Raw genomic sequence first — 11487 nt, 5'->3', positions numbered from 1 at the left:
AGGTGTGTGCCTTTCCAAATCATGTCCAATCAATTGAATTTATCACTGTTGTAAAAACATCTCAATGATGATCAATGAAAACCGGACGCACATGAGCTCAATTACGAGTCTCATAGCAAAGGGTCTGAATATTTATGAAAAAATGTATTTCTGTTTTTTTTATTTCATACATTTGCGAAAATATATAAAAACATATTTTCACTTTGTCATTATGGGGTATTGTGTGTAGATTGCTGAGAATACATTTTCTTTGTAATCCATTTTAGAATAAGGCTGTAACTTAACAAAATGTGTAAAAAGTCAAAGGTCTGAATTCTTTCCGAATGAACTGTATATTGATCTGTGGAATGTATTGTATCTATTTGATGATGTTAGTATTGTTAATGTATGTATTATTCATATGTTCTAGAACCTTTAAGGGTTCTTTGGCTGTCCCCATAGGAGAACCCTTTGAAGAAGCCTTTTTGGTTCCAGGTTTCAGAACCCTTTTGGTTCCAGGTTTCAGAACCCTTTTGAGTTCCTATGGGGAACCTAATAACCCTTTTAGAACCATGTTTTCTAAGAGTGTAGGGTCAAAATGTACAAGGTTAAAGGGTAAAGGTTAGGTTTAGGGATGAGGGTTAGGTTAAGATTAGGCAGTTTCAGTGAATTTAGGGTAATGATTAAAAGGTTAGGAAAATGCATAATGTAATGTGCATAATTTTTCAAAAAAAAAAAAAAAAAAGAACAATTTCAGTTATTCTATTCTACTATTATTATTATAATAAATGTGAGTAGTAGCATAGCAAGTGTATTATTCATTATATTATAAAGTAGGTATTTTACCATCGTTTCATTATTAGGTATTCTACACCACATACAATAAAATGTGTTAACACTAGAATCACAAAGATGTGCAGAACACATCATCATCAATAACCACTTAATTATTATAAAGACCTAATTAGATTACTTCATTTAATCTACAGCACTGCCTGTATCATCATCACTGTGTATAGTACTGTGGCCTGGTTGTCTGTCTTTCTCTGTATGCTCCTGGGTAAAGGCCTACAGTAGCAGGGATTAAACAGTTTTGCTCTCCTCTGTTCTCCTATGTAGTTCCGATGGGCTCCAGCACTACCAATCATCACAACCCTTCTGAGGTCCACCAAGATTCACCCCCTCATGAATAATCTCACCCAAAGGCATGGTGGGATGGCGGAGGAGGAGGAGGGAAAAAACGGACAGATTATTTTAGAAAGACAGAGGGGAGGGAGGGGTTGAGGGGATGGAGAGGGGGAGAAAGAGAGAGGGGAGGGAGGGGTTGAGGGGATGGAGAGAGGGAGAAAGAGAGAGGGGAGGGAGGGAGGGGTTAAGGCGATGGAGAGAGGGAGAAAGAGAGAGGGGGAGTGGGCTGGGGGGGAGAGAGGGATGGAGGGATGAAAGAAAGAGAGGGAGAAAGAGAGAGGGGGAGTGGGCTGGGGGGGAGAGAGGGATGGAGGGATGAAAGAAAGAGAGGGATTTTTTTGATGTGTTTTCCCTGCGGACCGGGCAACGGGGTGGAGACGTTCGACGTCGGTCGTCGGGGAGCTGAAGGGACTGACTGGTTTATTAAATGCTCACGCTGCTGAACGCCAAACGCCAGCGTCCCAATGCCTCCGAGCATTATGGGGGATTAATGCTGGCGTAACCCCTTTACTTAATTCATTACCGGGCGACGGTGGCTAATTTGATTTGATATTATTTTAATAAAGTTCTGTGATGATTTAGAAGATTGTTTCAGGCTATCAAAAATAATTTTCCAGTTATTACAGCCATTCAGGCGAGTCCTTTGATAGCAGCAGTCAGGCTTGGTGTGTGTGGAATATATTAGCTGAGTCGACGCTAACGTAGCTCATAGCTACCGATGCACTGTTAGAACGTCTAATACTGAAGGCCCGGTCGCTAGGCCCGGTCGCTGCTGTGAATCGCAGTGTGTGAAGTGTTCTGTTGACACTTAGATATATTCTGGAAGCAGTTATAAACATAAAACATGACAGAGGAAGAAGAAGAGTGAGAGAGAGAGAGAGCAATTTAAGTGGATTTTTCCCCCTTGTGTACTTTAACTATTTGCACATCGTTACAACACTGTATACAGCCATAATATTACATTTGAAATGTCTCTATTCCTTTGGAACTTTTGTGAGTGTAATGTTTACTGTTCACTTTTTATTTGATTTTTTATTCCACTTTTGTTTATTATCTATTTAATTTGCTTTGGCAATGTTAACCTATGTTTCCCATGCCAATAAAGCCCTTTGAATTGAATTGAGAGAGAGAGAGAGAGAGAGAGAGAGAGAGAGAGAGAGAGAGAGAGAGAGAGAGAGAGAGAGAGAGAGAGAGAGAGAGAGAGAGAGAGAGAGAGAGCACAGAGGGGGATATATTCTGTATACCATTGTTAATCTTACACGTCACCATTGTTAAACCTCGTAGGAATACATGGACTCTATTCTGAAAGAGGACTTCAGATCTTTGTGTTATTCATGTGGGCTATTGAGAGTTCTCTAGTGTGTGTTGGTGTCTTATGCCAAGACTACAAGCAGTTCAGTTCATCTCCCTCCCTGCAACGACAGAGTGGATTTATCCCGCTTCTGTTGCAGTGGTAGTACAGATGTATTTTCACGTCTCTCTTCTAAGCCTAAGTGCTCTGTGTTGGCTTTGTAATCAAACTGTCAACAATAGCTTTTGTCCACCTCATGTCAAAGTCTTGTCAGTTGACTCATCTCTGTCCTATCGCCATTCATCTCTATGCATATTCATCAAGATCGGTGTGTTTAGAAAACACACATTCGTCTCACATTATTTTCTAAAGCCCTCAACACGTCAGCGTGAATTTTTGGGGGTCAGGGAGAGGGGGTCGGTTGGGCGGGGTAGCCTAGCCAGGCTAGATAACAATGTTTTTGTTTAGCTTTTTCCTTAAACCCCAAATGACACACATTTCCCTCTGAAAAGATAAGCCTCAGTCAAAGGCCAGGGAGATGTCTGAGTCCATGTGAAAAAAGCGGAGGGTTTGGGAGGGGGGTTGCTGAATTACCTTTGCCGGGGTCTGGCTAGAGGGGCGGGAGGGGCAAGAGGGGCAGGAGGGGGGACCCCCTCATTCATTAGTCCGTCTGGGGGCCAAGGAGGGGTCACACAATGTGACGGTTGTTCTGCCAGACCCCCAGACCCCGGCAGACACATTTAATGGCCACCGTTTCCTCTCTAGACAGAAAGAAAGAGAGAGGGGAGGAGGAAGCAGGGGAGGGAGAGCAAGAAAGAGTGAGGGGGTTTATAAGGAGGGAGCGAGAGAGGGAAGGGGAGAATGGGACAGAGAAAAAGGGAGCGATAGGGTGAGAGAGAAAGACAGGGTGAGGGTGTTTAAGAGCTGTGGCTGTGGGGGGGGGGGGGGGGGGGGTGACCAATCAGGCCTGGGATGGGTTATTTTGGGTCTGTAAGGTTTTCCCTTTCTTCACATGTTTATACCTGCCCTGGACAGAGAAATAGGAGAGCGCCAAGAGATGCCGCTTCCTCTCTGTTTTTCACAAGCCCCAAATGTTCAGAGGTCATGTTTAAGAACAATTATTGGGGTCAAAGGGCACGTTATATCGTCAGTGAGTGGAAACATTCAAACAAGGAATTTCACGGCCCACAAAAAACATGTGTATTTCGAAAAACAGGAATATTTCAAGTTTATGAGAAAACATCTCCAAGAATACTTCTCAGCAGCGAGACGTCGAATCCATTTCTTTGAACAGATGACAGATCAAGACTACGAGGGAAAAAGCAACACAAACAGTGATGTGTAACAGCCATCAATTATGGAAATCGAATGCAAATCATATGTTTATCGCTTTTCTGCTGACATTTTAGCTGAGGCGTTTATAATGCCAGAATGTCAAAGGTTCCTGTAGCTAGCTTTCTTTAAATTCCTTATTTCCACTGAGATATTACTCTCCTAGTCCACTGCCGTGGCCTTGGGCAGAAATCAATGACCACAAAAAGGTTTCTGAGTTCCATTGCGAGTAATAAGGGTTAGGGAGGGCAACGCATTAAGTCAATTCTTCTGGAATATGCCGACAGTTCATGTGAGAGATTCAATCCGAAAAACAGCAAATGTCAAGAAGTGTAAACGCGATGGTAGATTGAAAAGGAACAGGCCACTGGTGTTGACAGTGATCGTGTAACTGCTAGGCGAAGGCCAGCTGTTTACATGGCATCACGTGTGTTGTTTCACCATTCAAGATGACCTGATGTTACTGCAAAAATCAGATGTATAGCCTATAGCGTGAATGAGATATGACATACATTAATATACTGTACTGCATGATGTCATGACGTCTCATTTACATCAAAGAAGAGAAAAGACAATGGAGGTTTTCAATCTTATGTGACATTCAGTTTTCTGTCACTTCAAATCACGTTTAACCCCCCCCCCCACCAGATTAACCATATATGTATGCACTAGGTATTCTTTCCCAGTAAACTCTCAGGAGGTCCTGCCGTCTGTCCCCAGTGTCGTAGATTGCAATTTGCCCCTTTACGCCTGCACCAATTATATTAATTGCATTAGACAAGGCAGTTTAGAGGATCCCTTCCCTTGAGAGCTGAGGGACAAGGGGTTTTTCTATCTTCCTCCATCCCTCCTTTAATCGATCTCTCCATCTTTCCCTCCCCAGACACTCTCCAAAAAAGACTCTCTCAAGGTCCGGGCTGCAGATTTTTAAAAACCGAGCCATTAATCTAGTGGAGTGGCAGCAGTGCAGCATAAACTGTCAGGCTAGAATAGAATAGACGATGATTCTTTTTTTAACAGTCTCTACTCAAAGTTTTGGGACAATTCCGTAGCCTCAAACACCAGAACCAGGTAGTTACTAGAGTAACTACATACATGTCTGAACACCAACCACAGACTAGACTGACAAATGCTCGTAAAAAAAACTCCTCCTCGTCATCTGCACCTTCCACTTTTATAGACGGCGTTCGGACGGCGATGAAAACACACAGCTTGACGGTGTAGTTAGCTACGTTCCCCTACCGTCCAACCCGACAGCCTTGTTGACTTTAGCTCTGGGTATTAAGGGGTCATGTCAAGCCTAGATTATTGGAGGATTTTACATTTATAAACCTGCACTGCCCCTAATTTAACTACACCTTCAGGGACCTTAAAGCCGGCGTTGGAATGAGAGAAACAGATGTGAGACCATGTTAATGGGGAATAGCAGCAGCGGCTCCCACTCATCTTCAAACAGGCCTTGGCTTGGAGCTGAATTGGACACAGGGTCCAGATAGACTCTGACTCTCTCTCTCTCTCTCTCTCTCTAACTCTCTCTGTCTCGCTCTCTGTGGTGGAATGACTTGACTCTGCTGGGCGTGCTGGGGCTCATGCCAAGGCCTGGTGTGCAGGGATACTACACCGGAATGGGCATACTGTAGGCATTGGCATGGGTACAGCGATGGGCTCTGGCTAGCTGGCTGGCATGCCGCTTAAATACCTTCAACCCTGAAATCAAGACAGCTTAGTTTATTTGACCATCTTGTTTATTTTAGTGGGAATTTGTCACTGGGCCCAGAAGATAAGGAGAGTTAGACTAGAATCTGAAATATCGTGCAGCTGGTTTTGGAAGCGAGGGGAGTTTATTGAAGGTTAGCACTGCACGGTGCTCTGGACCCTTAAGGCTGACCAGTACACCAACTTGTATTGAGCCGCTACTGGAGTGATGAAAGAGAGAGAGAAAGATAGAGAGTAGAGCAAAGCAGAAACATGCCTGTTCGGACTGGAACAATGTGTGTGTGTGTGTGTGTGTGTGTGTGTGTGTGTGTGTGTGTGTGTGTGTGTGTGTGTGTGTGTGTGTGTGTGTGTGTGTGTGTGTGTGTGTGTGTGTGTGTGTGTGTGTGTGTGTGTGTGTGTATGTATGCCTGTGCTGGTGTATGTGTGGTGGCTCCCTTTGAGCTCTCAGCCAGAACTGGGTCAGAGTTTAAAGGAATCTGCTTCCCATTTGAGGGCTAGCGTCAGCCTCACCATGGTTAATGACAGGGGGCTTTGCCTTCCCCTCGTTCCCCTCGCCCTGAGCCATGGAAATCACAGCGTGGAGAAGGAGAAAAGTGGAGAGGAAACAGAGAGAGAGACAGAGCGAGAGAGAGAGAGAGGGATCATCGTTACAACACTGTATATAGACATAATATGACATTTGAAATGTCTTTATTCTTTTGGAACTTTTGAGAGTGTAATGTTTACTGTTAATTTTTTCTTGTTCATTTCACTTTTGTTTATTATCTATTTCACTTGCTTTGGCAATGTAAACATATGTTTCCCATGCCAATAAAGAATAAAGCCCCTTAAATTGAATTGAATTGAATTGAAATTGAATTGAGAAAGAGATATGGGAGAGAGAGAGAGAGAGAGAGAGAGAGAGAGAGAGAGAGAGAGCTGAGACAGCTCCCAGCTAACATCAGTATCTGCTGCAGAAGAGCCACGCAAAGCAGCAGTCATTCTCCAGACTCCATAGTCTGTCCTCTGTGTGACGTACTGTCCTTTAAGTTCAAGAACGTCTCCTATGACCAAGAGAGATTTCCCAATCTAGGACCAACGTACAGGACTAACTTCTCAATGAGGGAACATGAATGACACTTTCACCATGAGGGCTTTTTCTCTCTGTTTTGGTTACTCCGTAGATCCTTGTGATGCTTCAGTCTAAGGTGAGAACAATTTCAATGGAGAGTGTCAGCCCCTTCTACTATCCCCACAGCTGTTGTCAAGGCCCAGCGTTTTTAACTAGAGCAGCACATCAACAAAATAAAGCAGCATACTGTCTCACCCCGTCCACCCACCCCCACCCCAGATCCATCATACAGTGGTGCATCCTGAGAGAGGGGCCAAGTGTCTGCTCATTGGGCAATCAGTGGAGCCGGTCCATATGGCACAGATCAGAGGGGTGTCTCACGGTCGGGCAGGCGCTCCTCATTTTATTTCCAAGCGGATCTGTTAATTGGCCAACCAGATCAGAGGCGATATTAAAACCCAATTAAAATGATATAGGGACAGATTGCCAAGTGATGGGGACAGTAATGGGAACAGCGAAGGGCGCTACAGTGGCTGTAATTGAGTATCATGGTGGATGTTGTCACCTCTCTCTCTCGCTCTCTCGTCTCTCTGGTCTCTCACTGTCTCTCCCTCTCCTTCTCTCTGTCTCTCTCTCTCCCTCTCCCTCTCCTTCTCTCTGTCTCTCTCTCTCGCTCTCTCTGTCTCTCTCTCTCTCTCCCTCTCTCTTTCTCTCTTTCTGTCCTGAACCCATCTGAATAAGTGATGAGGCTGGTGAGGACAGGAAACCAGTTAGCACATTAGCTCCGTAGCCTCCAGGCTTCACTGTCATTACTCTCAGTAACACCAATTTAGGGGTTGGATCTGGGGGATGTTTTAGCTGCTCTTACGGTTCATCCTACCACCCGTGTCAGTGTAGTCACTGAGAAGGCTGCTATGGTTTCTAGACATCCTCTACGGGTGGCTTCTGTCCTGGGTGCTCTCTCTCTCTCAACTCCACTTCTCGCTCATCTCTCTCTCCTCCTCATCTTCCCTCTTTCTCTCTGTCTATCTGATTCGCTCACCCTCAACTGGGTTGTCATTGTTTGGATGTGCGTGCGTGCGTGCGTTTGTGTATATTTCCGAGTGTGTCTTTTCTGTTTGTGTGCATGACTGCGTGCACGGGTGTGTGTGTGACTGATCTATACGACACAAAGTTTAATTTGTTGAGGGAATATTATTGTACCAGCGCGGCCCGTTGAGCAACACCTGCATGCCAAGTTTGCCTAATCATGCAAAAACAGCAGAAAAATGCATTCCAGCTGTCATACCTGTCCCAGAAGAGAGAGGACGAGATCTGAGAAATATAGTTAACTGTTTCAGGACCCCAAAAGATGAGGAAATAAAAGAACCAAACAGCTATCCCTCTATTCAATCTAGACGTCTTACTGCCACAAACTGTTCACGGTGAAAAGACACCTCTATCTCTATAAGCTCAACAACATCAGGTGAAGGTCAACGCTCCGGAGTGGCGCCGCGGTCTAAGGCACTGCTTCTTTTAGTGCAAGAGGCGTCACCACAGTCCCTGGTTCGAATCCAGGCTGAGTCACATCCGGCCGTGATTGGGAGTCCCACAGGGCGGCGCGCAATTGGCCCAGCGTCGTCGGGGTAGGCCGTCATTGTAAATAAGAATTTCTTCTTAACTGACTTTCCTAGTTAGATAACAAAAGTGGGTTAAAAAGTCCTACAACAATTATAGCTCATATTTTCCATTACCGTTGAGTAGTTAGCGTGTTTATCTGTTGTTGCTAACGTCCGTTGAGTTGGAACAGAATGTTTGGTCACCGCCAGCAGTGACAGGGCTGCGTTCAGAAGCTTCGTGTTGGGGTTTCGTTAACATCTGGAGTACATTGGAGGTTTTGCAACGAGGAAGGACGAGGATAGCCCCGAGCTGAAACATCTTCCTAAAATGTTAAGCGAGATTCCAACGACACAAATTACAAACCCGACACGAATGGTCTTGGACTGCTACCAAGAAACGTAGAGCGAGTTATTTGTCTCCAATTGAAAAAATTGAAGCTTTGAAACCCATGGGAATCCATAGAACACTTGAGGATGACCTCACTCTCTCGTTCTCTCTCTCTGTAATATCGTGGTCGGCCTTTGATATCGGACGGCTGTGATTATCTAGTCAGCTGCAAGATGGATGTTTCAAATAGTGGTTTCACGGTAAGCTCAACTCACTGTGTTCACTTGAAACAGCGGAGAGTGACGTGTGTACGGCTCACCTATGTGGAGAGAAGGAGAACATGAAGGCAGCGAGGGTTTTTATAGCCAGCTGGTTGAAAGTCGTGTTACACACACACCCTCCTACACAACACACACACACACACACACACACACACACACACACACACACACACACACACACACACACACACACACACACACACACACACACACACACACACACACACACACACACACACACACACACACACACACACACACACACAAGCAGCACACACAAGCAGCACACACACACTCCCAATAAGTGGCCTATAAATAACCAAGTGCTACTATAGTCAATCACCTGACAACAGTACAGTAGCAAACCCAACCAACGGTCCCAGATGGCCCTAGCGATACCCCACACCCCTAAATCACCCTAACAGCTCCATCCCCACCACCTTTAAGCACACTTCCACCCTCCTAAAGAGGGGCCATAACTTTGAAAGGAGGTGACACAGGCTTCCCGCACTTCCCATTACCAGAAACAACAACACTCTCCACTCCCCCTTTTATGGCCTTATTGACAAGAGCCCTGTGTTTTATGTTTAACAAGGGGGCAGTTCAATAGTTGAATTGTTCCTCGACTCCTCGACTCCTCGGCTCCTCTTGCCTTTGTTGATGTTGTTGTTGCTCCGTCGTATAGTGAAATGGCTCCTTACTGGGGGGACCAGTAAAACAGATTGTCAATGAACTCCCAGCGGTCCAGGGGTCAGTAGTGTTTGATGGCCATGTGATTTGTTTGTTCAGCCCTGATGGCCCTTCTCTCCTGGCGGTAGGGACTGAGAGGAGGGACGGACGGAGCTCTCAGCTCCACACTCTCTGGTGCTCTCCCCTTCACCAATGAGCCATTTAATCCCCTTCCTACAGCTAAATCAACACCCGCTTCACACACACACCGAGCAGACACACACACCGAGCAGACACACACACTCTAAGAGGCTGAGGGGACCATCACTGCCAGTGTCAGGGTTCATAGGGACACCGACCGTAAAATATGTGTGTGTGTGTGTGTGTGTGTGTGTGTGTGTGTGTGTGTGTGTGTGTGTGTGTGTGTGTGTGCGTGCGTGCGTGCGTGCGTGTGTGTGTGTGTGCGTGCGTGTGCGTGTGTGTGTCTCAGCATTGGGGCAGGAGAAGATCAGGATGAATAACAATTGTCACATTTTTGTATTTTTATTTTATTTCACCTTTATTTAACCAGGTAGGCCAGTTGAGAACAAGTTCTCATTTACAACTGCGACCTGGCCAAGATAAAGCAAAGCAGTGCGGCACAAACAACACAGAGTTACACATGGGATAAACAAACGTACAGTCAATAACACAATAGAAAAATCTATATACAGTGTGTGCAAATGTAGTAAGATTAGGGAGGTAAGGCAATAAATAGGCCACAGTGGCAAAATAATGACAATTTAGCAATTAAACACTGGAGTGATAGATGTGCAGAAGATAAATGTGCAAGTAGAGATACTGGGGTGCAAAAGAGCAAAAAAATAAATAACAAGATGGGGATGAGGTAGTTGGATGGGCTGTTTACAGATGAGCTATGTACAGGTGCAGTGATCTGTGAGCTGCTCTGACAGCTGGTGCTTAAAGCCAAAGAAGGGCCAGAAGTATACAGAATGATGTCGTCTGCGTAGAGGTGGATCAGAGAATCACCAGCAGCAAGAGCGACATCATTGATGTATACAGAGAAAAGAGTCGGCCCGAGAATTGAACCCTGTGGCACCCCCATAGAGACTGCCAGAGGTCCGGACAACAGGCCCTCCGATTTGACACACTGAACTCTATCTGGGAAGTAGTTGGTGAACCAGGCGAAGCAGTCATTTGAGAAACCAAGGCTGTTGAGTCTGCCGATAAGAGTGTGGTGATTGACAGAGTCGAAAGCCTTGGCCAGGTCGATGAAGACGGCTGCACAGTAATGTCTCTTTTCAACGGCGGTTATGATATCATTTAGAACCTTGAGCGTGGCTGAGGTGCACCCGTGACCAGCTCAGAAACCAGATTGCATAGCGGAGAAGGTACGGTGGGATTCGAAATGGTCGGTGATCTGTTTGTTAACTTGGCTTTCGAAGACTTTAGAAAGGCAGGGTAGGATAGATATAGGTCTGTAACATCACAGAAGCTGTTTCCAAATAGCTCAGCTCATTAGAGAGGAGTCATCACAGTCACTTGGTAACCGCTCCTGCTACATCTCTGGGTCTGTGGAGAGAGGGATGGATGGAGGAGAGAGGGAGAGAGTCATAGTGAGAGAGAAAAGGAGAGAGAGGAATAGAGGGCTAACTGGAGAAAGGGATCGAGAGGTGGAGAGAGCGGGTTGGAAACAGAGAGTGACAGAGAGAGTGACAGAGGAGGGAAAGAGAGGGAGGAGAAGGGAAGCCTTTGAAGGGGCCGTAGCGTGTGGGCGGCACATTTAGCTCGGCCCGGTAATTGTGTCCCTGGAGTCGAATCCCTGGACGAACCAACCGACGTCTGGTTGTGATCAGAGGAGGGGGGAGTGTGTATGACAGGCCTAACTGGACCAGGCCAGGCCACCTAACTACAGAGAGAGAGAGGGAGAGAGAGAGAGAGAGAGAGAGAGAGAGAGAGAGAGAGAGAGAGAGAGAGAGAGAGAGAGAGAGAGAGAGAGAGAGAGAGAGAGAGAGAGAGAGAGAGAGAGAGAGAGAGAGAGAGAGAGAGAGAGA

Source organism: Salvelinus alpinus, chromosome 2, assembly GCF_045679555.1.
Source record: "Salvelinus alpinus chromosome 2, SLU_Salpinus.1, whole genome shotgun sequence".
NCBI classification, from domain to species: domain Eukaryota; kingdom Metazoa; phylum Chordata; class Actinopteri; order Salmoniformes; family Salmonidae; genus Salvelinus; species Salvelinus alpinus.
Note: the sequence above shows the minus strand (reverse complement) of the source record.